At 43.4% G+C, this 23,555-nt stretch overlaps 1 protein-coding gene across 1 annotated transcript in view; it reads right to left on the bottom strand.

Annotated features, from left to right (window-relative positions):
- Positions 1-20,634, bottom strand: part of RBFOX3 (RNA binding fox-1 homolog 3) — a 655,525-nt gene extending 634,891 nt beyond the window's left edge. The window contains exon 1 of the mRNA XM_063456257.1: positions 20,554-20,634. The gene's annotated coding sequence lies outside the window, so the exon portion shown is untranslated. The remainder of the gene's footprint in view (positions 1-20,553) is intronic.
- Positions 20,635-23,555: the final 2,921 nt, after the last annotated feature.

Here is a 23,555-nt window from a genome sequence, read left to right on the forward strand (position 1 = left end):
TATACCTACTGCACTTACTGTACCTCCCTCTACTGTAATGTAACCTGTAAAGTGCTGAGTACACCTGTTAGTGCTATATAAATAAAATATACATACACTGTATACCTACTGCACTTACTGTACCTCCCTCTACTGTAACGTAACCTGTAAAGTGCCGAGTACACCTGTTAGCGCTATATAAATAAAATATACATACACTGTATACCTACTGCACTTACTGTACCTCCCTCTACTGTAATGTAACCTGTAAAGAGCTGAGTACACCTGTAAGCGCTATATAAATAAAATATACATACACTGTATACCTACTGTACTTACTGTACCTCCCTCTACTGTAATGTAACCTGTAAAGTGCCGAGTACACCTGTTAGTGCTATATAAATAAAATATACATACACTGTATACCTACTGCACTTACTGTACCTCCCTCTACTGTAATGTAACCTGTAAAGTGCTGAGTACACCTGTTAGAGCTATATAAATAAAATATACATACACTGTATACCTACTGCACTTACTGTACCTCCCTCTACTGTAATGTAACCTGTAAAGTGCTGAGTACACGTGTTAGCGCTATATAAATAAAATATACACACACTGTATACCTACTGCACTTACTGTACCTCCCTCTACTGTAATGTAACCTGTAAAGTGCTGAGTACACCTGTTAGCGCTATATAAATAAAATATACATACAGTGTATACCTACTGTACCTCCCTCTACTGTAATGTAACCTGGAAAGTGCTGAGTACACCTGTTAGCACTATGTACCGTAAATAAAATATACATACACTGTATACCTACTGCACTTACTGTACCTCCCTCTACTGTAATGTAACCTGTAAAGTGCTGAGTACACCTGTTAGTGCTATATAAATAAAATATACATACACTGTATACCTACTGCACTTACTGTACCTCCCTCTACTGTAATGTAACCTGTAAAGTGCTGAGTACACCTGTTAGTGCTATATAAATAAAATATACATACACTGTATACCTACTGCACTTACTGTACCTCCCTCTACTGTAACGTAACCTGTAAAGTGCCGAGTACACCTGTTAGCGCTATATAAATAAAATATACATACACTGTATACCTACTGCACTTACTGTACCTCCCTCTACTGTAATGTAACCTGTAAAGAGCTGAGTACACCTGTAAGCGCTATATAAATAAAATATACATACACTGTATACCTACTGCACTTACTGTACCTCCCTCTACTGTAATGTAACCTGTAAAGTGCTGAGTACACCTGTTAGCGCTATATAAATAAAATATACATACAGTGTATACCTACTGTACCTCCCTCTACTGTAATGTAACCTGGAAAGTGCTGAGTACACCTGTTAGCACTATGTACCGTAAATAAAATATACATACACTGTATACCTACTGCACTTACTGTACCTCTCTCTACTGTAATGTAACCTGTAAAGTGCTGAGTACACCTGTTAGCGCTATATAAATAAAATATACATACACTGTATACCTACTGCACTTACTGTACCTCCCTCTACTGTAATGTAACCTGTAAAGTGCTGAGTACACCTGTTAGCTCTATATAAATAAAATATACATACACTGTATACCTACTGCACTTACTGTACCTCCCTCTACTGTAATGTAACCTGTAAAGTGCTGAGTACACCTGTTAGTGCTATATAAATAAAATATACATACACTGTATACCTACTGCACTTACTGTACCTCCCTCTACTGTAATGTAACCTGTAAAGTGCTGAGTACACCTGTTAGTGCTATATAAATAAAATATACACACACTGTATACCTACTGCACTTACTGTACCTCCCTCTACTGTAACGTAACCTGTAAAGTGCCGAGTACACCTGTTAGCGCTATATAAATAAAATATACATACACTGTATACCTACTGCACTTACTGTACCTCCCTCTACTGTAATGTAACCTGTAAAGAGCTGAGTACACCTGTAAGCGCTATATAAATAAAATATACATACACTGTATACCTACTGCACTTACTGTACCTCCCTCTACTGTAATGTAACCTGTAAAGTGCTGAGTACACCTGTTAGCGCTATATAAATATAATATACATACAGTGTATACCTACTGTACTTACTGTACCTCCCTCTACTGTAATGTAACCTCTAATGTGCTGAGTATACCTGTTAGCGCTATATAAATAAAATATACATACACTGTATACCTACTGCACTTACTGTACCTCCCTCTACTGTAATGTAACCTGTAAAGTGCTGAGTACACCTGTTAGCGCTATATAAATATAATTTTCATACACTGTATACCTACTGCACTTACTGTACCTCCCTCTACTGTAATGTAACCTGTAAAGTGCTGAGTACACCTGTTAGTGCTATATAAATAAAATATACATACACTGTATACCTACTGCACTTACTGTACCTCCCTCTACTGTAATGTAACCTGTAAAGTGCCGAGTACACCTGTTAGCGCTATATAAATTAAATATACATACACTGATACCTACTGCACTTACTGTACCTCCCTCTACTGTAATGTAACCTGTAAAGTGCTGAGTACACCTGTTAGTGCTATATAAATAAAATATACATACACTGATACCTACTGCACTTACTGTACCTCCCTCTACTGTAATGTAACCTGTAAAGTACTGAGTACACCTGTTAGCGCTATATAAATAAAATATACATACACTGTATACCTACTGCACTTACTGTACCTCCCTCTACTGTAATGTAATCAGTAAAGTACTGAGTACACCTGTTAGCACTATATACACCTGTTAGCACTATATAAATAAAATACACACTGTATACCTACTGCACTTACTGTACCTCCCTCTACTGTAATGTAACCTGTAGCTGAGTACACATTAGCACTATATAAGTAAAATATACATATACTATATACCTACTGCACTTACTGTACCTCCCTCTACTGTAATGTAACCTGTAACATGCCGAGTACACCTGTTAGCGCTATATAAATATAATATACATACACTGTATACCTACTGCACTTACTGTACCTGCCTCTACTGTAATGTGCCAATAACGGCTTTTACTATACTAGTAGAGTAAGAAATACGAATAAGCACAGCTGAGTAGTTATGTATTTTTGGACTGCATATTGTAAGTTCCCGTGTATGCTGTTCTGAACATCATGAAGTATATTCCTGTGGATAAATCCATGTTCTAATCAAAGACTGACTGCAACATTAAATGGAATGGCACTGAGTAGTACGAATTAAAGCACTAACCAGTGCACTATCGATATTTAAGTAGAGCACGGAAATAAAACAATATAATGTTGGCAAAACCAAGACGTAAGTTATGAAGGATAGAGTTTTGCTTTCATAAGGTTTGTGCATACAGTCTTCTAATTTAAATTAACTAATTTCTAGAAGGGGCCAAAATCCAATATATTTAATTGATTTCAGATTTAAATTGTTGAATGTAAAAATTCCTAGCAGTAACATTAAAATTTGACTCAACTCTAAAAATAGTCACTAAATAATAAAACTATGTAACATCTCCCTATATTGTGATCAGCATTTACAGTTTTTTTTAATCTAATACAATTTTACCACATGACAGGAGGCTTCATATTTGCATATCTTTCTTTACTGAAAACTCCAGCAGCATAGAAACAGTAACAACCAATCAGAGAAAAGATATGCTGCCCATAAAAGGGCCTGTCTATGACATCATTTCCTCTTTCTTTGCTGCTCCAGCCATTAACAGGTCAGAGTATTTTGCCTTGTGCAAAGATTTCTTACTGCATACCTACTTTATTTGTACTGTATTGGTTGCATATATGTGTTTATAATTGCCCTGACTGCCTGTACCTGCTCCCCTCTCCCTGCTCTGTGCTCGTTTTTATTCGTTTTTTCTACCTTTCATTTTTCCGGCGATCCGCGGGCGGCGCGGCTGTCTGTGCCACGCTCGCCGCGCGGACCTGCCTCTACCTAGCGCAGGGTTATTGTGGGGTGACGGGTGGAGGGTACCAGGGCTTGTTTAAGTTTTTTCGCCGCGTTTGTTTTCCTTACCGATCGCGGCCGCGAGCGGGAACCCCTTCCCCACGCGGCCGGCGGCCATCTTGGATCTCGCGGTTATCGCGAGATCCGCGGCGGCCTCTCTCTGCGGTTCGGTACTCACCGACCGCCGTCACGACACCGGGGACCTCCATCAGTGTGACTCCCCGGTCTCCTTGCTCTCCCAACCCCTGCACCGCAGGCAGGGAAAGTTACACTTACGTTTTGAATGTTTGATGCACTCTCTCTCACTGAGGGAGAAGAAATTCTTCACATCACTTTTGTTTTTCCTATCTGTACATCTGCCTCACTGTAAGGCAAGGGATTGCATGCTAAAATTTGAAGGCTCATAAGGCTATCGTCCCCTCATTGTGAATACTATTAAAGGGACATACATACATATACACATATATATGCTATCACCCCTCAGGGGAATTTACTGGCACTACCAACCCTTCGGGGTATATCACTGGGTACCCCTCATAGGGTCCTGTTATCTTACTGCACCCAAGGGTGAAACTTATGTGGGTGTCCTCTGGGTATTTTTCATGGCACACCACCTGGGGTGACCCCCCAGTCACGCATGCAGGGCGATACAGCCCCCCTTTTTTGGTTGATGTGGGTGTCCTCTGGTTACCACGGCACGCCACCCGGGGTGAACCCCGAGAATATGCACTAGGGCGTACCTAAGTCTGACGCTTAGCCCTTTTTTGGATAAAATACGTGCATAAAAGCCTTCTAGATACGACTATATTGTCTATGTTTGCATACGATAAACCACCACGGTTCTCCCCACTGAACCTTGCTCTCGCCCCACAGGTTTGACGCTACACTTGGTCATGGAAGATACGCAAAGCTCAGACTTTCAAGCCATGATCAACGCCGCCGTGGCGGCTTCCGTGGAAAAGGCCCTCTTGCGAGCCCTTCCCCACAGCCATGGTGATACTAGCCCTTCGGGACGCATGGAAGCGTCGGGCTCTGAGACGTCCAAGACCAGGCGACTCAAGAAACCTTTGAGCCCCCCCTCCGCCAAGGCGAAGAGCAAGGTGCCCGCCAAAAGGGTCAAGGGCGCGGACCAACAACCCGCACCCCGCGCACCCCTGTCCTCGGACGAGGACGACGCCTACGACCCACGTGACCTAAATGTGGTGGACGAATGGCAACGGGAAGGTTCACCCTCGGACAACGAGGACTGGCAGGACCTGCCACCCACTTCTTCGACTTATGTCAAAGAGACCTTTTTGGACGGAGAGACCGATGACAGCCACACCGCCGGTCCGTCCGGGGATGGCGTCCTTATGGACGAGCAGGGCTTGCCACTGTTTGACCCACGCACCATCCGACACCCTCGCTCCTCAGAGTGGACACTGCCAGAACACCTGGCAAAATTTATTCATTACTGGCTGCGCAAGCCATTGGAGAAGGAGGTGCGGACGCGCCTCCGGGCCGAATGCCCCAGACCCCTGATCCCCGACAAGGTGGCACTAACACCAGAATTCGATGATACGATGGTAGCCTTTATGTCACGCTCGGGCAGAGACCCGCGCAAAGGGGTTGAAAAGGGCATCAAGGCAGCACAGGACAAAGTGCTGGACCTACTGGGTCCCATAGCCAAGATGTTGTATCATGCTGACATGGCCCTCAATCAAGGATCGCTACTGGACCCCCATATCATGCGCGAATGGGCCCAACGCGCAATCTGTCTGCTGGGTAACGCCAACGCAGCGCTTTGTGTCGAGAGACGCAGATCGGCTCTGATCAGAATCGACAGCAAGCTCCTGGAACTGGGAGCCAAGGAGTTCGGGCCTAAGGCCAAAGGTCTTTTATTTGGCGATGCCTTCATTTCTGAACTGAAACGACATGTGAACTTATTCACAACTTTGAACAAGGCCCAGACCTCACTCAGACAAGTGTTCCACGCTCCTCCAGCTAGAGGTGTTTTTGGAAGGGCTGGCCGACAGCGGAACCGTGCCGGCAGCCGATTTTGGACCTCAGGTTCCAGGGCGTTCCCACAGACGCCAACCTTCTTCCCGTCCGCCTCGCAAAAATCCTCTACATTTCGAGGCGCAGGAAGGTCCAGAGGTTTCAGGAGCCGCGGACGCGGCCGCTTCAATAATGGTGAGTCCCTCCATACGTACATTTGCCCCAAAGTTTATTGCAGGCAACCTGTCTTCTTTTTTCCAGAACTGGACACGGATCACCAGAGACGCCTGGGTCCTCCAGACGGTACGCGGTTTCGTAATAGACTTCACCGCACAACCTGTCCAAACCGCTCTCCCCCCCCCCGATACACATGTCGGCAGAACAAAACCGACTGGTGGACGAGGAGATCCACTCGCTCTTCGAGAAGGGCGCGGTTCAGTACGCGCCAGACGGGGGAGGCTTTATAAGCAATATCTTCTTGGTGAAGAAGAAAACAGGCGAGTATCGGCCGGTTATCAACCTCCGACAACTAAACGCCTTTGTGGCCTACAGACACTTCAAGATGGAAGGCATCCATCTTCTACAAGACCTGCTCGTCAAGAACGACTGGTTTACGCGCCTGGACCTCAAAGACGCGTATCTCACGGTTCCCGTGGACAAAGACTACCGCCAGTTTCTCCGCTTCAGATGGAGAGGACGGGTATGCCAATTTACCTGTCTGCCATTCGGCCTCAGCTCGGCTCCGTGGTGTTTCACGAAGCTATTGAGACCGGTGATGGCTCACATCCGTACAAGGGGCATACGCTGTCTCGTATACTTGGACGATTTGCTGATTTTCTGCGAATCAGCGTCCAGGCTACGATCGCAGACGAACTTTGTAGTTCACTTACTAGAGTCCCTGGGATTCGTGGTGAACATGCAAAAATCGTCTCTCACTCCATCCCAGTCAGTGCAGTTCCTGGGGTTCGACATCGATTCGAGGGAATGCGTCTTACGCCTTCCCTCGAAAAAGATTGCCTCAATAAGGAAGGAAATCAGGCGAGTCTTGAAGATGGACTCAATGCCGCTCCGGATGCTCGCCCGGATTGTAGGACTCCTGTCCTCATCCATTCAAGCGATATTCCCGGGCCCACTACACTACAGGGCCATGCAACGGCTGAAAGCGGGATACTTACGCACCGGACATTCCTACGACCACTGGATCCCACTCACTCGGGAGGTGAGATCAGAACTGAGATGGTGGTTGCTACACATACAAGCCTGGAACGGCAAGGCGATCTTCGGCCCCTCCCCGGACTTCGTTGTGGAATCAGACGCCAGTTTATGGGGATGGGGCGCCAACTGCTCAGCGGCCTCCACAGGGGGCCCTTGGCAAGGGGAGGAGACCGGTCTGCATATCAACTGCCTGGAGTTGATCGCGGGCTCCTTCGCCTTACGCAGCCTGGCCAAGGACAAATCGAACTGCTGTATCCTGCTCCGCATGGACAACATTTCGGCGGTGCAATACATCAACCGCCTGGGCGGAGCGAGGTCCAAAGACCTGACCGAAGCTACGAAGGACATCTACAGCTTCTGCATGCAGAGGAACATCACGTTACAGGCGGAATACCTCCCAGGGGTCGCCAACCTGACGGCGGACTGGTTCTCCCGGCACTGGAGAGACACCAGCGACTGGACGCTCAACAGAGAGGTATTTCAGTCACTGCGACAACGGATGGGTCCGCTATCAATAGATCTGTTCGCATCGAGGACCAACCACCAACTGCAGAGATACTACAGCTGGCTTCCGGATCCGATGAGCGAAGCGGCGGACGCCTTCCTGCAGGACTGGCCCTCACACGGAGCCTACGCTTTCCCTCCATTCTCGATGATCCCACGAGTGCTACGGTACTTACGCACCCACAGGACTTCGGCTCTACTCATAACGCCCCTCTGGCAGAGTCAGCCGTGGTTTCCGGACCTCCTGGAGATGTCCCACGACACTCCCGTGCGACTCCCGACCTTCCCACTCCTGCTGTCGGGACCTCGAGGGGAACCTCACCCCCTCGTCCTGGAAGACCAGTTGGAACTGGTGGCTTGGACGATTTCAGGGGATCCTGGTCAGTCCACGGCCTATCGCAGTCTACTAAGGACCTCCTTTGGGATTCGTGGGCCCCGGGCACCAGGAGATGTTACATTTCCGCTTGGTCAGCCTGGAGTGACTGGTGCGTGGAGAGGGATTCCGATCCCTTTACTGCCCCTATCCCGCTGATACTTAACTATCTGGCCCATCTCTTCTCGACTGGTAGATCATTCAGATCCCTTAACGTGATCAGATCGGCCATTTCAGCGGCTCACATCCCAGTACAAGGCAGACCGGTGGGTCAAGACCCGCTGGTGTGTCGCCTTCTGCGAGGCGCTAGAATGACGAGACCCCCAGCGCCCAAATATTCCAACCTTTGGCAGGTAAGTAAAGTACTGGACTTTCTGAGAGGTTGGCCGGACAACCCGTTTCTATCTCTGAAACAACTCTCAGCAAAATTGGCCCTTTTGTTGTGTCTGGTCTCCTTTCGACGGGTGTCTGACATTAGGGCCTTTGACGTGGACGGTTTCTCTCTCACTCCAGAGGGAGTCACCTTTTCCATTGCGAGACGGACTAAATCGGATACGCCCTCTGTATCCTATCCATACTTTGAATTGGACCCCAAACTGTGTGTTGTCAAGTCACTCAAGAGATACGTAGAATGCACAGCCTCTCTACGGCAGGTCCCGACGGGTCAACTGTTGATTTCCTACGTGAAGCCTCACGGACCAGTGTCTACGACCACCCTGGCCAGATGGGTTCGCTGGTTATTACAACTGGTGGGAATCGATTCTAGCTTTGGGGCACACTCAGTTAGGGGGGCGGCGGCATCCCAAGCGTTCTTGGCAGGCGCCTCCCTAACCGACATTATGCGTTGCGCAGACTGGTCTAGGGAAAGTACTTTTCGGACATTCTATTTTCGCCAGGTTTCACATGCTTCCTTCACACTGGTTAGGCCTAAGCTTTAAAAATGCAAATATGAAGCCTCCTGTCATGTGGTAAAATTGAAGATTATATTAGCTTTAGTGTACTAATAATCTTAATTTTAGTAATGACAGGAGGCGAATATTTCCCGCCCTAGGGTTTTTTCTTTCCCCCCCAGATATTTTGTTTTTCTTCAGGTATTAAGTCCTAGTGCTCAGGTAAGCATGCAGGTTACTACTGTATATGTTAGCATATGTTTTTCGCATTATTCTGGTTATGTATGGATTATTCATATCATCACTTTTTTCATTTGATGTTGTGGTCATGTAATCACGCTCCGTTTTGATACCTAGTTTAAGTATAATACTTTGATGCCCTAGGTTTAAATTTCTACTCTTAATATATATTATTGTTCAGTTATACAATGGTTATGATATGCGGACACGTTTCCACGCCAGAAACCTTTCACCTTTTTCTTTTTCTTTCAGCGTGAATATTCATTTCATGGGACGAAGAATCGTTTTCCACTGAGTCATATCATGGATTTACCTAAGTTCTTTATCGTTTTATATTGTTGAATCGTTAATCTGTATTGATATTTTATGTATTGACTGTTACCTTTTTTTCGCCTCAAAGAAAGAGGAAATGATGTCATAGACAGGCCCTTTTATGGGCAGCATATCTTTTCTCTGATTGGTTGTTACTGTTTCTATGCTGCTGGAGTTTTCAGTAAAGAAAGATATGCAAATATTCGCCTCCTGTCATTACTAAAATTAAGATTATTAGTACACTAAAGCTAATATAATCTTCAATTTCCTTGTGAAGTCTCCACAATTCATTGTTTAGTAAATAATCCTCTTTTAAAATCAAGAAAAAAAATATTGGAGCAATTTTATTAAATATTAATGGTTTTCCCTGAGGCCAATTTGAATGTTCATCAGACAGTACATGGCAATTTTAAGAGAACTAAAGCTGTCATTTTTTTTCTTTTAAATGGATATATAGTATGCTCACAGAATGTTAGAATTTGTTTTTATAAAAGTCAGTTTTTATTATCCGTTTATTACTGCTCGGCAGCTGTGTTATAAAGCATATTGAAAAGAATGGAATCGAAATATACAGAAAGACAAATAGAACACTAGCACCGTTAATTACCTTTTTAGCAGAGTATTTAACGAGCTAGCAATGTTAAAACAAACTGACACCTTATCTTCAGTTTGCTTGTATTGTTGCATATTTTGCTAAAGCCTTTAGCACGTTAGTGTTAAGAACGCAAAGCTTATGTAGAACTAACCCAAGACCGTTTTTTTTTTTTTTTTTTTCACGCAGTATAAAACAGAGAATAATATATGGAGCTCAGTAATGGGATTGTAAATCCTGCCACCTCCAGCACATTAAAAGTAAATTATACGCAAACCAGAAGATAAGCTTAATTACTTTCAAAAATTGTGTAGGCTCTGCTAACATTCTTCTTCTTCATGCGTGCTACTGCAATCTACTGCTTCGCGCATGCACAGCAATAAAATAATGAAAAAAAATAAACAAAAACATCAGAAATAAGGCTACCCCTCTACAAGTGAGGATGTTGGACTCAATCGTCTTAAATGTAGATCCGCAGGATTGCCTGGTAGTGTTTAGCAAGAGCAACTGTAGGCATAGTGGTTGCTGGGTGAGTAAAGGACGTGGTGCAATATTGACTGGTAGGATATCAACTCTTATAGTCCCTGGCCCACTTGAAGATGGACTGGGGGATAGGTGCTTAACCCCTTAAGGACCAAACTTCTGGAATAAAAGGGAATCATGACATGTCACACACGTCATGTGTCCTTAAGGGGTTAAAGGGATTACTCAAATGGCCTTCATGGTTTGTAGATTGTCCAGGGCTAATACAAATGCTAGACCTTTCTAAGTATGGCTGCAGAATGTCCATAAGTCATCTCAAGGCCTTCTAATAGATGATAAAACGCTTGCAGACAGCATGTTTCTGCCTTAGTTGCTAACACTTGTGTGCTGTGGTTACTTGACGTGGTTATTTGTTTTGGGTTGAATTTCCAAACAATGTCGAACATGTTCAAGTCAGTAAGTGATTCCGATTTGTGACTGATGGGGGGCAGGGGGGAGAATTAATGATTGCTAGTTGATAGTCACTAAATATTGATTTTATATGGAGGGAAAAAATAATAGGTAGTAAAAAAAATAAAACAAATCTATTGACCTGTGAATCAAATGGCGGAAATATACTTCTATCAGAGTACTGAAAAATATACACATAATATTATGTACATATTCTGCAGCACATTTTTCTGCCCTTTGTTATTCTTCTGATTTGAATCCAAACTGACATTTGGTTGAAGTTTGCGTGTCCTGAAATATTTTTGGGAGAGATGGTTTGGGGGAGTCTAATGGCTACCTAACGGTGCAGTGTGAGGATGCCAATCAAGGACAGAGTGGGGATATGGTGATATAAGGAAAAGAGCCCATCAAGCAGGCCGTTCAAAACGTACCCCCAACGAGATGGCTGTAGCGGGCCTGTAGAGAGACACAGAGATGTCCCTTCTTTCAAGGCCAACAATATTCATCCCTACATTGCAAGTTGGGGCCCTGGGGGCAATGTCATGTAACACCTGAGGAAGACCTGCACCCGTAAAACATCTAGGGGACAATTCTGATTACACTAGGTTGCAGACTATAGTGTGCATGACTTGAGTTAGTTGTGTGTGTGGACACAGTCGGATATGTAGGAGAGAGAGAGTGTGTGTGTGCGTGTGTAATGTGTAGGAGGTGTGCAGTTATGTTTGTAAATGTGCAGTATTTGAAGTGACATAAAAGCCTATAAAAGGGGCTGTAGCGGACTGGACCCTGTACCAGAGTCTGCCCCAGTTTCCTGGAGGGGACTGCTTGCTCGCCTCCTGCCCTGCGACTATGGCCCTGGGATGGATTGCCCTTTAACCATATTTGGGCATAATGGATTGTATAATGCTGTTCCTGGCCCTTTAAACACTTTGGGGAAGGATTAGTACTTTTTATATGGCACTTCGGACACAGTCGAAGTTGTCGAAGCAGTCGAAGTGCCGAAGTCGTCGAAGTGGCCGCCATTCGACAAACGAACACGTGGCGGCGGCCATTTTAACTTATTCAAACGCGGTCAGCGGTGTGTGCAGCCAAATCTATGGAACTGTTTGCGGCTACCCAATTGCACGAACAACGCTGACCCGTACCCTTCTTTGACACCACGGCTGGAGACTAAGTCCCGTTCGAAGATTAGAACGCACGTTCGAATGGGACTTAGTCATTTTCTCGGTGTAAAATAGACCGACCGCACAGCCCAAATCCATGGAGCTGTTTTGGGCATGAAAATGTGCCTGCGGTCGGTCATAAAGGACTTATACCTATCTGCCGAACGGCTCAACGGATTCGAATGATTTTTGGGTATGTTTGTATGTGGAATGTGCTGATTAATAATATGTAATTATTTACATGTATATTAATATTGGATGTATGGTTTTAGAGTTATGAATGTTGGTTAAAAAGTATGTTTTAAACTGTATGTATAATTGGATTACCTCTCAGGCTAAGGGGAGGGAATCTGTGGGATGTAACCATTGTGTGATTGGTGTATTGTAAATCCCTCCCTTGCATGGGGGAATCCTTTATAAGACAGTGTGTGAATAAATCTGGAGTTCCTGCGTAACCCTCAAAGTGAAGTGTCGTCTCATTATTGGGGGAGGATTTATTGTATGCTGTTCCAGTTTGACTGCTAGGAGTGTAAACCTATTCGTATGGATTCCTATTCAACTGTCTACAGCATTCATATGCTTGAGAGGATTTATACGCTTCTCTGATTCGGTGGTTGTGATGTCTGCTGCAGTGCTTGGAGTCCTCAGGAAGCGCTAGGAGCATCCTTTAATGGAGGTACCCAGTCGGGGTGCCAGGCGCTCCGTTACAGGGACAATCATTGGGTTTTACATATTGTACTGAAAACCATTTGCTACCATCTTCCTGTTTTTTTTAGGTGTGATGGTTCTATGGAGTCCTGTCGGTTGTGATGGCTCTATGGGGCCCTGTCTTATGACACAGGGATTCAACAAACTTTCTTTCATGCATAGAATAAATGAATTTACCATCTGCATCGCTGCCAACCTATCTCTCCAGTAGCCATGGCATGCACCCAACGACCGTGCAGCTCTTCCTTAACTACGGCCATGACAGGCTGGCTTGGGATAATAATAGTCAACGTTCAATATCACCTGAGAGCCGTATGTCAGCGGTTACAAATCAATAGGTTCAAATAAGGATCTGATTTGCAATTCCGAAGCCTCTAAAACAATCTCTTGAATATTATTCTGCCTGCTGACGCATCTTTTATTGGTTTCTTCATTACATGGGAACAAACAAGAAAAAAAAGCACTTCTGATACACTGAATCCTTTTCCCTTGAAAAACAACTCTGTACATAAAGCTGTTTAGAGCACATTTTCTCGCTTCTTTGTGTCTGCATGTTTTCACCGAATACAAAATGAGCTTTAATACAACAACCAAAGCAGCAACAAAAAGGGCGACAGGTCCTGGTGGAGACATGGTTCTAACCCATGGCCTCGGAACAAAGACCTTCACCGCTCGTGTTATGTCTTCCAACTAACTGATCATTAGTAAATGTTACTCTCCCCTCGGTTGGTACAAATGAGTCCCCGTGCTTCACATTTTATTTCTCCCACCTCTGCTTTTCTCTGCTCTGACTACGGCCCCCACACACGTTCTATCTACCATCAAACTTTCCCAAAGCTTTCTTCTTGGTCTTCTTTGACTCTCCCATTCTGATGCTTTTCAGAAGTTTCCAGGGCAACAAGGACAAAGCTTTGTCGTTATTATCAAACCCTCACCTTTAACTTCTAGTTGATAAAAGTATGGGCTAAACACGAAAAGGTGCTTTACATTATAGGATTGTATTGTTATAAACAATGACGCGGGTATCTTTCTTCACAGTGTTTAAAAAACAGGTTACAGTAGAATCAGAAGATTCTAGTAAAAAGAAAAAAAATGAGGTCCAAGACGGGAAGGTGGGTCCTATTTGGGTCTGTCCATCTTTCAAACTTGGTCAAAGGGCGATCAAACAGTGATAAAACCTTGTTGTATCTCTCACACTTTTCGTATCTAAAGTCATTTTTATTGTTTTTCCAATTCCTTCTCATTTCTACATTGAATGTACAGATATTAAAAATATTGTTTCAGGTTAACTTTTGAAAGACATGAAAAATTATATCTCAAGGTGCCAATTATACCTGAAGCTGCCATATTTTACCTCTCTCCATAACATACAGGCTATATGTTATACGTACATACGTTTCCCTCTGACAGCCCTTTAAATAGTCACTTGTCACAATAAACACTTACTATTCCATGCCAGGTTCCCAAGTCATCTAGTGACCTTACACCTCTGTTACAAGTGACCTCCACTGCAAGTCGATCTAGACCGCTGACATTTTACAAACTAAATATTGTTCATGGCTTAGAAGCAAAAGCACATCGGCTGACTTTACAACGACGCCCTGCTGATGTGTTACAAACTATACTTTACTGATCAGATTTTACAGACACAAACTCACCTGTTCTCTACACGCCTCCATCACATGCAGACCAACCGACCCGCTCAGTTCTTTAAATTAGCAAATTGTATACCTTTAGAATAAACTCATGAATTAAAAGAAGAAATTCAAACACACGCCTGAAATTTTACGTTCATTTTTTTTTTTTTTTTTTGCCACTATACAATCTGAAAGTATAGAATTTCAGAGGTGTATCTATCTTTAAGATAAAATTCCATTCAAATGAGTACACTCGTTTGGCAGCATTATGGTCTAAGGTTACTTTGCTGGTGCCAAGGTGGCAATGTTTACCAAGTCATGACAAATTCCACCATTGTGAGAAAACAAGGGGTTGACTGCACTCACCTAAACTTGCTTTCCCCAAGTGAGTAGCTCATTTAGCAGACATTTGGCTGTTGGAGTAGGACCTGCCAAAGATGGGGTACATGGTCATTGTGGCAGGCTTATGCAATGTATGATCATATGCTGTAACTAAACCCCCATTACTTTTTGCCTAGATTAGGTGTTTAAAAAAAAAAGTCAGCACCAAAGTAGCGGTTTAGTGGATAAGGGAGTGTGCTGGATTTTCCTTTTTTAACTTAAATTCCACCATTGTGGTATAATTTCTGGGCATGTCATTCCCTTGGGGCTGGGGTTTGTTTGCCAGGTATCATTTAAAGAAAAATAATGACCATAAAAAAATCTTGATGTTGTCCTAGAACACCGAAAATTGTCAAATAATCGTCACCCTACACACAGACTGTACGGGGATGAGGCTAGCTCATTAGACTGAGTTGCCTCTGAACATTGCTTTGATGCGTTTTCTGTTTCGTACATTGTAACGTGAATTCTTCTTCTTCCAATGTTTCACAATTATTATAGCACATACATTACTGCGGGTTATACATTAAGTTAACCTAGAAATCAACAAGTGTACTCAAACCTTTGGCAGTCACATATTTTTTTCTCATTTTTGCATTCCTCAGAATATACTTTGATTGTATATATATATAATAATACATTTCTGTTGTCTTTTTCTATATTTTCAATAAAGCATATTCATATAAACAGTTCTGTTGTACCGTTTACTAAAAACAATGTTTAAGTCCTTTTATACAGAAGCCTTCATATAACCAGTGATTGTGAAATAATGTGGGTAAGATATAAAATATAAATAATTTCTTCTAAAAGTACAGCTAGAATTATTTTTATTCAAGAACAACCTTATCGTTCAGTCTATCTTCACAAAACACGCACGTTTATTGAGTTATGGTTGATGTTCTGGAGAATTTAAGCCTGTTAACCACATCTTGTTAAGGAGCCAGTTAAACCCCTTTTTTCTCCTTAGGATTGGTGAGGCAAATCAATTTACCGCCTCGGTATCTGGCGGTCTGCGCTGTGTCTCAGAAACTATGATAAAATAAACGGATCTTACGGCTTATTCTGACATCCTGGGTTACCGGTCTAAATTTATTGAGAGAATAAATGGACGTGTGTCTGTGCATGCGCAATAAAAAAGCAGTAAATGCTTTAATGCACTGTCTGTGATTTCAGGTACTTGTGTTCATATTAGTAATTGTGAAATCATTTATGAGATGTAGTTTAGATATTAAACTCACGGCTTTAATTTGTTAAAGAAGCATGCATTGAAAAAAAAAAATTATTTTTTTTTTAAGGATTTATTTAGTTCCAGTTTGGGAACTCTTAAGTGCTCAGTCAAAGCTCCAAAACCACTTCAGCTAACTAAAACGGTTATGGTGCAAATATCCCATTGATGCAGTTTTTCACGTCAAACTAACTAGAGGATATTTCATATTCTCCCCTGCTGTCAATCAGATAGTCAATCTTTAGGAATGTAAGTGCTTTGTCATGGGCAGACCTGCAAGTTATAGACGTTGTCCAAACGGAGTAGGGTGGATAAGCAGGTGTGCAGTTTTGACATTTAAATACTTGTTTATGATAAGCAATGATATGACTAGCATGGCACTGGGTAATCATGCAGCTTGCTGGGCATGGACAATTTGTCTTTGAGGCTTCTCTGTGAGAAGCATTTAATTGGGCAAACAAGGAAGTAAGCACTAGCCAAAGGAGCCAAGTCTGCAGCTATGAATAGTTAGGTTTTAAATGTTAATAAGTGCTTTATTTTTTTATTAACGTAGTAACAGTATGTAAAGGCATCAGATGGCACCGTCAGTCAATGAATAATGTCCAAAGTTAATGTTCTAATGCAGAGAAATGAAGTTCCAATCTGGCAGATCAGTACTGCAGGTGTGCAGGTGCCTGACAGAGCCAGGTAACAGTCAAACTGTTTGTAAACGGTTTGACAGCTCTCTGGAGGCTGAGCCAGGGGACTCTTGGCACCATTAGCACTACAGCATGCAGTATCGGTGATGTTGCTTAGAGTATCCCTTTAACAAACAGTTTCCATAAACACCATATCATACCATGACATTCTGCACAATTCTGTGACTCAACCTTTCCTAGTTGAGCATGACAATGCCCGTCCCTATGCACGTAGGGACATCCCTACAGAAACAGTCTGTAGAGCTCACTAAAATTTACCTTAACGCAGAAGAATGCGTCCTTTTTTGACTGCACGGCATACTTAACCGTCCCAAAATCAGTGCCCGGCCTCGCTATTGCATCTGTGGCTGAATAGAAACAAATTCTGACAGCCATAATGCAACAATCTGCTTTAAGAGTTTGCTGCAAATTGGAGGACGACCAGATTCACTAAGACAGTGAAAATAAAAAGGAAAATGTAAACTGGAAAAAAAATTAAAAAAAATCACAATTTCTAGAGCCGAATTTCCCAGCACATGGACTGGCTCAATAAAGGAACATTGGAGTCTCTCAAACATTTGACCTCTAAATGCAGAGATGGCCAGAAAGTAGACCCCCATCTGCTGTGGTACTACAAATCTCAAGATGCTCTGGCAGACAAAAGGCTGAGAGTACTAACTAGATACCCACACACTCTATTAGAGTGGCGGTTACAGTAAATTCACGGGAAGAGAAGGCCAAGCAGCCTATAGATCTGTTTACCCAACAGACAATAAAATCTCTGCATCCGCCGTACTCTCATTGGTTAAATACAATCTGTGTGGTGCAATAGACGTCCTACCCTTTACGTTAGATTTGGTCAAACTCTTTAGTGTCAGTGGTTTATCCACTAAACTGACAAGACAACCAAAAACTGCGAAACAACCCAAAAATACTAATTTTGGAAGTATAATTGAGCCAGGATATTTCTCTCACTAGTCTATTTTGTTCTACATTTTGCTTTTTGTTTTTTATATCACAATTTGTTAAATAAATCCCAATTTATATTAACATAAGATTCCTCTAGTGTCGGGAGAACCCAACTTTTTGCCGTTTTTCTGCACTGATACTCTACGGCCTGTCATTCACTCGAGATATATCTTGATAGGTGTATTAAATCTGGGTCAGTCCCTCACATTGTCTCATGTCTGTTTTACAGCAATATTTCCTGACACCTATTTCAGCTTACTCAAGTTTTGCTGGGTTTTTAACATACAACAAACTGCAGACGGAGAGACGTTTGGTACTGTCTGAGCTGTTGACAAAATTCAATCATTTTTTAAACGTTTTACTTAGTTCTGTGACACAGTGACAATTACATCTCGCCCCGAACAAGTGTTGGATAGAGAATGTAGAAATTATCAACTTAATCTGCTTTCAACTGGGAAACAAAAGGAAAACAATTTTAGCAACTGATCGGTATCCCAAAACGAGAAATTGGAGTCACAGAAAGGATAGACCAGTGGAATATATAAAAAATAAGAAATAAGTAAATCAGTAATACAGTCCGCCAGAGAAAGCATTTGAATTGCACATATCATCATTGTCACAACGCATGTTTGTTCTTGTAAACATGGGCAGCCGATTGAATTTCCTTATCTTTCTCTGCATATGGCTTAGCAAGCAAATCCATATTATAATATAATTTTAGCAATTATGCGCTGGCGTCTCATGGGTACGGTCACGTTGCGAATGCATTTTAATCATAAGAAGGTTCTGACACTCATACCCCAACCACCATTTCCCTTAGGGAATGGGAAAATTGCTCGGACGCCACCCTGAACAGAGGGGTGTTAAAAAGTATTTTGTCATTCAGAACGAAAAACCCAACTTCTCTATGGGAGCTGCAGGAAAAACAATAAAAAAAAAATAATGATAAAAAGTTCTGCTGCAGCAACAATATACCTTGCCATCCAATTACCGACAGTAATAATCTCGCAAAGTCATCAGGTTAAAGGAAACAATACACACTGGATAATGGAATGAGGCACAGATAGGAAATAGTTAACACAAAATAATCTTTAAATTATTGTGCTGTCACAGGACAGATCTTTTGGAGCAAAGGGTTAAACATTACATATATATTTCCCCACTGCAGGCAGTTTCTTATAGAAAGGAGTCAATTGGCGCATAAAAGAGAAATATGATTATTACACAGAGCCCAGATCATATCATTAAACATCCCTTAGCTGAAAGAGACAGAGAGTAAAGGAGAGTAAAACAGAGAGAGAGGGAGAGAGAGAGAGAGAATGCGGGATAGAGAGGAAAGGAGAAAGAAAAGAGAGAAGAAGAGACAGCGATGGAAGGAGAGACAGAGAGCGACAGAAAGTAAGAGATGACAGAAAGAGAGACGGGGAGGAAGAGAGAGATGGAGGGAAGGAGATCGGAAGAGAGAGAATGAGTTAGAGCAATAGAGGAGAGAGAGGGGGAAATGATAGTGAGAGAAAGATGGAGAGAGAGAGATAATCAGAAACAGCATATAATCTAGACAGATTAGGAGGCGAAGAGAGCCAATAAATATAAATTGTGATTCTGAATGTTCTCTGACTCACTCAGAATTGGGAATAAGTTGGTTTCCAGCTATGTCTGTACTCGAAGTGTGTGAGAGAGACCAGTGACAGCCATGGGACGGCCATAAACCATTCCGAGTGCTAATTCTTTCAGATGTGACAGATCCTATCAGAATGTGACTTTCTATTTGGACTGGAAGGAGGAGGGGGCTCCATTACAATTCTATGTCATGCTTACTACTCTGCTCCCAGCACACAGAGGACAGCTGATCTGATTAAAGCCCATCATAATAAACAGTAAACCCTTTCTGGGGGTGATCGGTCATGGTTACCCAGTTATTGGGGTACAGAGTACAATAGGCTGATAATGCAGGATACAGGCACCAAGTCACTGCAGTAACAGCAAGCTGCTGATATTATAGGACAGAATGGACTCTATACAATGCAGTGCCTGGAGTGATGGGGTCCCAATGGAGGAGCACAATGTCCCCACCATAAATGTAGCCATCAATGTCAGACCCATCCAGCACCCTGTCTACATTCACCCTGGAGATCAGTGCATGCATTGCGTGTAGTGTGCTACCTGCACATGGATGGCATGTGACTGAGCATGGTGGGAATTAGCATAGTGTGTGAATGGCCATGGTGTGGCTAAGTATCATATGGGTGAGCATGGTGTGAATGAAGTATCTGAGGATGATGTGATGAGCGTGATGTGGCTGAGGATGATGTGATGAGTGTGATGTGGCTGAGGATGATGTGATGAGTGTGATGTAGCTGAGGACATCATGAGGATGTTCTGGCTGAGCATGATGACCTGGGGATGTTGTGGCTGAGGATGTTCTGGCTGAGGATGATAAGCTGAGGATGTTCTGGCTGGGGATGATGACCTGGGGATGTTGTGGCTGACAATATTCTGGTTGAGGATGATGAGACAGAGGATGTTGTGGCTGACAATATTCTGGCTGAGGATGTTCTGGCTGGGGATGATGAGCTGAGGATGTTCTGGCTGGGGATGGTGAGCTGAGGATGCTCTGGCTGGGGATGGTGAGCTGAGGATGCTCTGGCTGAGGATGATGAGCTGAGCTCTGTGTGGGAGCTGTCCCTGTGTAGGTGCTGGTTTCTGGAGTCCCGGGGCCCCATACAGGCTGTGCTGGATGGCAGACACACTCACATTCACACTCAGCCCCCGGCCGCTACTCACGCTTTCAGGCCGGCCTGGCTCTGGGCTCCGCTCCATCCCGGGGACGATCGGGCTCAGGGTCTCCGCCGGTGCCGGGGCTGCAGGCAGAGTGACTGTAGGGGGGAGGGGCGGGGGAGGGACCGGAGAGAGGGGGGAAAGGGAGGGGGGCATGGAGGAGGGGCAGGTACCATCCTAATACAGAGTCAGTCACTATACAGAGCCAGGTGTCATCCTAATACAGAGTCAGTCACTATACAGAGCCAGGTATCATCCTAATACAGAGTCAGTCACTATACAGAGCCAGGTGTCATCCTAATACAGAGTCAGTCACTATACAGAGCCAGGTATCATCCTAATACAGAGTCAGTCACTATACAGAGCCAGGTATCATCTTAATACAGAGTCAGTCACTATACAGAGCCAGGTATCATCCTAATACAGAGTCAATCACTATACAGAGCCAGGTACCATCCTAATACAGAGTCAGTCACTATACAGAGCCAGGTATCATCCTAATACAGAGTCAGTCATTATACAGAGCCAGGTATCATCCTAATACAGAGTCAGTCACTATACAGAGCCAGGTACCATCCTAATACAGAGTCAGTCACTATACAGAGCCAGGTATCATCCTAATACAGAGCCAGTCACTATACAGAGCCAGGTATCATCCTAATACAGAGTCAGTCATTATACAGAGCCAGGTACCATCCTAATACAGAGTCAGTCACTATACAGAGTCAGTCACTATACAGAGCCAGGTACCATCCTAATACAGAGTCAGTCACTATACAGAGTCAGTCACTATACAGAGCCAGGTATCATCCTAATACAGAGTCAGTCACTATACAGAGCCAGGTGTCATCCTAATACAGAGTCAGTCATTATACAGAGCCAGGTATCATCTTAATACAGAGTCAGTCACTATACAGAGCCAGGTACCATCCTAATACAGAGTCAATCACTATACAGAGCCAGGTATCATCCTAATACAGAGTCAGTCATTATACAGAGCCAGGTATCATCCTAATACAGAGTCAGTCACTATACAGAGCCAGGTGTCATCCTAATACAGAGTCAGTCATTATACAGAGCCAGGTATCATCCTAATACAGAGTCAGTCACTATACAGAGCCAGGTACCATCCTAATACAGAGTCAGTCACTATACAGAGCCAGGTACCATCCTAATACAGAGTCAGTCATTATACAGAGTCAGTCACTATATAGAGCCAGGTGTCATCCTAATACAGAGTCAGTCACTATACAGAGCCAGGCACCATCCTAATACAGAGTCAGTCACTATACAGAGCCAGGCACCATCCTAATACAGAGTCAGTCACTATACAGAGCCAGGTACCATTCTAATACAGAGTCAGTCACTATACAGAGCCAGGTATCATCCTAATAAAGAGCCAGTCACTATACAGAGCCAGGTATCATCCTAATACAGAGTCAGTCACTATACAGAGCCAGGTGTCATCCTAATACAGAGTCAGTCATTATACAGAGCCAGGTATCATCTTAATACAGAGTCAGTCACTATACAGAGCCAGGTACCATCATAATACAGAGTCAATCACTATACAGAGCCAGGTATCATCCTAATACAGAGTCAGTCATTATACAGAGCCAGGTATCATCCTAATACAGAGTCAGTCACTATACAGAGCCAGGTGTCATCCTAATACAGAGTCAGTCATTATACAGAGCCAGGTATCATCCTAATACAGAGTCAGTCACTATACAGAGCCAGGTACCATCCTAATACAGAGTCAGTCACTATACAGAGCCAGGTACCATCCTAATACAGAGTCAGTCATTATACAGAGTCAGTCACTATACAGAGCCAGGTGTCATCCTAATACAGAGTCAGTCACTGTACAGAGCCAGGCACCATCGTAATACAGAGTCAGTCACTATACAGAGCCAGGTACCATCCTAATACAGAGTCAGTCACTATACAGAGCCAGGTACCATTCTAATACAGAGTCAGTCACTATACAGAGCCAGGTATCATCCTAATACAGAGTCAGTCACTATACAGAGCCAGGTGTCATCCTAATACAGAGTCAGTCATTATACAGAGCCAGGTATCATCCTAATACAGTCAGTCACTATACAGAGCCAGGTGTCATCCTAATACAGAGTCAATCACTATACAGAGCCAGGTATCATCCTAATACAGAGTCAGTCACTATACAGAGCCAGGTATCATCCTAATACAGAGTCAGTCACTATACAGAGCCAGGTATCATCCTAATACAGAGTCAGTCACTATACAGAGCCAGGTATCATCCTAATACAGAGTCAGTCATTATACAGAGCCAGGTACCATCCTAATACAGAGTCAGTCACTATACAGAGTCAGGTATCATCCTAATACAGAGTCAGTCATTATACAGAGCCAGGTACCATCCTAATACAGAGTCAGTCACTATACAGAGCCAGGTATCATCTTAATACAGAGTCAGTCACTATACAGAGCCAGGTACCATCCTAATACAGAGTCAGTCACTACACAGAGCCAGGTACCATCCTAATACAGAGTCAGTCACTATACAGAGCCAGGTACCATCCTAATACAGAGTCAGTCATTATACAGAGTCAGTCACTATACAGAGCCAGGTGTCATCCTAATACAGAGTCAGTCACTATACAGAGCCAGGCACCATCCTAATACAGAGTCAGTCACTATACAGAGCCAGGCACCATCCTAATACAGAGTCAGTCACTATACAGAGCCAGGTACCATTCTAATACAGAGTCAGTCACTATACAGAGCCAGGTATCATCCTAATACAGAGCCAGTCACTATACAGAGCCAGGTATCATCCTAATACAGAGTCAGTCACTATACAGAGCCAGGTGTCATCCTAATACAGAGTCAGTCATTATACAGAGCCAGGTATCATCTTAATACAGAGTCAGTCACTATACAGAGCCAGGTACCATCATAATACAGAGTCAATCACTATACAGAGCCAGGTATCATCCTAATACAGAGTCAGTCATTATACAGAG

The sequence above is a fragment of the Pelobates fuscus genome, chromosome 5 (assembly GCF_036172605.1).
Source record: "Pelobates fuscus isolate aPelFus1 chromosome 5, aPelFus1.pri, whole genome shotgun sequence".
NCBI lineage: Eukaryota > Metazoa > Chordata > Amphibia > Anura > Pelobatidae > Pelobates > Pelobates fuscus.